At 33.6% G+C, this 4774-nt stretch overlaps 1 non-coding gene across 1 annotated transcript; it reads right to left on the bottom strand.

Annotated features, from left to right (window-relative positions):
- Window positions 1-3403: 3403 nt before the first annotated feature.
- Window positions 3404-3485, bottom strand: TRNAS-UGA (transfer RNA serine (anticodon UGA)). Its single transcript has one exon. It is a non-coding gene; the product is annotated as a tRNA-Ser (tRNA).
- Between the last annotated feature and the right edge of the window lie 1289 nt (window positions 3486-4774).

Here is a 4774-nt window from a genome sequence, read left to right as displayed (position 1 = left end):
ACTGTACGCTTGTATTTATAATTTATGGAATTTATACCGTATCTCGCTTTTTTCTTTCTTAAATGAGAGCGTGTCTGAGGTGTTATTCCAGTTAATACAGGCTCCTACGGTCCTACCCCTTTCACATGTATTAATCAATTTCCAACATATTAATGTGAATATTTGTTTTATATTCATATATTGTGCGAGTTGCCTTTTTCCTGTTGTTAAAAAATTACAAAAAGTCTTGGTTGATTATATTCCGTAACTATTTAACCCTTTTTAAATCCTCATCACAATCACGTGCTAGGTTTGGTTCATATTAACCCTGCCCATTTAGTTAAATGGGTCATATTTTTCAACCGTATTCCACTAGTTTTATGTTGAGTTTGTAACGAATTCACGAGTTATATAAACAATTGTTGGTCATAAATGTTATAGGTTAGATTTAAGTATTATCGAGATATAGATATAAGATTATATAGCTCAATCCTAACTTCAACCAATTTAATTAAGGGAAATGCTTGGTGTTCTTCTAGTGTTTTTCTTGTATTCTCCCAACTGTGATGTGACTTTTAAAATTACCAATAAATTAAAAGTCAATAATGACAGTCTCAAATTTAACGGTAATTGTAAAAGCCACATCACAGTTGGGAGAACATTAGGAGAACATTAGAAGAACACCTAGCATTTTCCTTTAATTAAATATGTCAAATTTTTGAATTACAACTTCTTAATTTCGTGTTAGGTTTGTATTGAGTTCGTGATTCGTGTCAAAAATTGACCGTTCTACTTCAAAGTAATTATATAAAATGCAATTATGTGCACAATTTGTGGTATCACTAATTGAAATTGCTATTAATTTGAAAACTAATAGATACTCTTGTGATTACATATATAAATTAGTACAATACTCTATATAAAATAATCCCTTGATGTAAGTGATTACCACATGTTATTTTAATGAGAGTATGCTTGGTGTCATCCTTAACACTATTTCTTGCAAGTGCAATTGATGCCAAAGTTCCCGCAACTACAATGCCATTAAAAACCTTTTTTTGGGCACACCAACATGATTGGTGTCATCCTCATCACTGACTTCATATGTAATTTGCAAGCAACATCCGTGCGCGGATTTTGGATGAAGTCAACCCCAAACTCAAATTCAGTTAAATTGCAATTTCGCTGTGATTTTGTGAAGATTATAGAAATTGAGGTAAGTAGAGATTCTTTTTATTTTTCTTTTTAGCTGTGAATCCATACAATTCTATCAATGGGCCAAGCCATCAGTGGTTCTTCTGACATTCCGACCCTAAATTAAAGAAGACGATTCACTCCTATAAAAAATAACGCATGACTTTCTTAAATGAATGAAAATTTTAAAGTCTAAGGCGTCATTAGAGATGTTGGAATTGTGTGGTGTAATTTGAATGATTTTGGTCATTCATCCAAAAAAAGGAAATAAGTTATATCAATAAAAAAGAAATTAAATAAAAAAATTAATGGGTAGTAAGATGGTTGACCACCCTTGAAGGAATAACCAATCACTCCCTCACTTTTTTTGATAGTGAAAATTGACGTGATCACACACTCACAAATGGGTCAAGTCTTCAGAGAAGGACTCTAAGGGCTTGGAGTCACCCCTAAGTCATTGAGGGTGGTTACACCAGCTTATAATGACTCAAGGAGTGGATAACAATCATCTTTTAAAATCCTAAGAGATTGTGCAACAATCCTTAAAAGTTCGAGAATAGCTGACCACTTTCTCAAATAGTAAAATGACGGTCAATAACTCTTCCAATCACCTCAAGGGTTGGTTATAACACTTCTTTACTTTTTTTTTCCTTTTTTAATTTAATGTAAAGGAAGATGCGGCTAAATTCAACCAATTTTCTATAAACAAACCGCATAAATCTTTGGAATTGTAGCTCCTGCAATTCCTTGGACCTCGTTGTTGAGAGAACCGAATATAAGAGTTAATTGGAGGAGAAGAATGGGTTGGTGAAAGAGAGAGAGAGAGAGAGAGAAATGAATAAAGAAAGAATGAGTTGGTCCTAGTGTAAAGTGTGGCATAACACTGTTCACAAATATATCAAAAATGCATTTTGCATTTTGTTTGCATAATCGAATAGAGGCTTTTTTTCTTTTTTTTTTTTGTGAATTGGTTATCTGTTTTAGTTAAGAGAAATGCTACACATACTTTTAAATTCACACGTATACTAAAAAATCATTATTAAGTTTTAAATGAATTACTATTGAATTCTGAATCAAATGGTGATCTTTAGTGCCACATCAATGAATGTATATTTGAAAATATAAGTAACATTTCTCTTTAGCTAAAATGAAAAAATAACTAAGCGATAGCTCAATTGGTTGGGATCACGCCTGATGAAGCGGGGGTCTTTAATTCGAATTCTCATTTTCCCTCTTATGCAGACATGTCAAAAAAAAAAAAGGAGGAGAAGAAGAAAAAGAAGAAAAAAATAACTAAGCCATTTAGAGTGCTCAAAGTACGTAAGTGCAATTTCAATCCCACAATACTACCACTACAAACTCAAAGGTAAAATTGGTAAAAACAGTCAACATGGTCTTCCAAACAAGAATAAGAGATTTTTTGGGATTGTGTGTTAAGAAGCTTAAAAAGTTTTTTTTTTTTTCCTCTTTTTCTTTTTCTTTTTTCTTTTTTCTAATTGAATAAGGAAGAAAGAATTATAAGGGAGGTTCTTTCTCATTTCTGATCCGAATTGAAGATAGAATAGGAGATACCGTGGGAATGCTTCAAAAAACAAGATTGGAAGCGGCCTATTTAACTAAAGCATGTGCACGAAAGTTGGCACATCGAGAAACTTTCAAAACATTCCAACTTTGAAAAGAAGAAATAACTAAACTAATATTAAAAATACAATTAGCAAAAGTACAATAAGAGAATAAAAACGGGTTGTTTATAGCCAAAATAACTAGAAGGGCATCACCTTCCAACATAAGCTTATCACAACCTGAGGAGACTGCCAACCAAGCAGCCAACAAAGCTGCAGAAGCTTTCCCTTGCAGAACATCAGAGGAATTAAGTTTCTGAGTGGCAGCACCTATAATGTTGCCCATATCATCATTAATCACTGCTGTCACAACCGCAAAATTCCCCTTCACTGCAACATCAAAATTGCTTTTTACATAACCTACAATCGGAGGCACCCATAGAGTGGGAAGATCAAGCTCACGCCATGCCATGCAGTAATATGGTAATTATGACTGCTTGAAACCTGAACAATAGCTTGACTGGAAGAAGGTTGAAGGCCATCATGGACAAGCAAGTTCCTAGTGAATAAAAAATGGTTCAAAGCAAAAATAGGCCCATTCAGTAAAAAACTAAAAAAAAAAATCTACTTTTTTGATATAATTAAAACTATAAAACACAGATAAAAAACGTCGACAGCAGGGTTCGAACCTGCGCGGGCGAAGCCCAACAGATTTCAAGTCTGTCTCCTTAACCACTCGGACATATCGACGTTGGTGTCAGGTATCCGTCCATCAAATATATATCCTTTATTATATGTACATTCACGACTGCATACGATCGAGGCATGACTGGATAATTTTTATCCTAGTACATGTTTATCTTTTACCGGAGTGGATAGCGGGATAGTTGCTTAAACCACTCATTTTGATGGCTGTTTCATGGATATCTGTAGTCCTCATCCCTTTGGAGTGCGTAACAATATCCAACAGAAAGCGTTCAAAATGTCACATTTTGAAAATTATTAAAGAAGCCAGAAGTGCAAATATATGTAAATTGCAATCAAGATTGCTGCTACAATGTTACAACTTTTTTTTATTTGATAAGGGGTAAAGGGTTATATGGAAAGGGTCTTTCTTACTTTTGAAGAGAATGGAAGAAAGTATAAGAGACCAATTGAGAATGCTTCCAAACATAAAGTAGAAAGCGGCTAAGTTAACTAAATAGCCTTTCTAGCTCTGAGAAGAAAGCAGATTAAAGTAAAGTGTTACGTGAATACATAATGGGGATAGAATTTAGGTTCTGAAGGGACCTACACCTTAAATTTTAAGAGAACTTAAACTTTTTAGATTTTGAGGAAACCTAAAAAAACCTTTTCAAACTCAAGGTTTTAGATTAATTTTCTGATCCTTTCATTAATGAGCTTGATGTCTTTAAATAGACAATTACAATGCATAGTAACATAAAAGACTAATTAGAATAAACTACTGATAATACTTATCCCTAATATTTAAATTATACTAACTAATACTTATCTCTAATACTATATAGATAACATATTATCCTAAGGTATTTTAAATCTAAAATACCTCTATTATTATACCCCTAACATAAAGATACAAAATCATGCTAGAAAAATTTCAATTTGTAAAGAGGCTGGGACGGTGGATGGCAATGATGATGGTAAGAACATCCACTTCAACAATAAGAGAATTGCACCCACGAGAAGCTGCAAGATGAGCAGTTAGCAGTGTAGCAAGGGCTTTACCAATAGAAGCATCATCAGCAGCAGTAAGGCGAAGATGTCTGATAGCAGCTTCAGTTATATTACCATCCGAGTCACTAAAAACAGCATCTGCCACAGCAAAATTTGAGTCACTTGCTGTCGAGGCTTAACAGAGATCAAGTTTGTTAATTAATCATGTTACATTGAATTTGAATCCCTGCTGAAGTTCGGGGTGTTAAATCAATTTCCACAATGATACAGTCTGTAAAGAAAACTCTCCTTTCATGTGTTTCTGCTAGAACAATTGAAGAATAAAGAGAGGAACAACAACTTGT

This window comes from Corylus avellana, chromosome ca4 (genome assembly GCF_901000735.1).
Source record: "Corylus avellana chromosome ca4, CavTom2PMs-1.0".
NCBI lineage: Eukaryota > Viridiplantae > Streptophyta > Magnoliopsida > Fagales > Betulaceae > Corylus > Corylus avellana.
The sequence above is the reverse complement of the archived record's forward strand: the minus strand, read 5'-3'. Positions and strand labels throughout refer to the sequence as shown.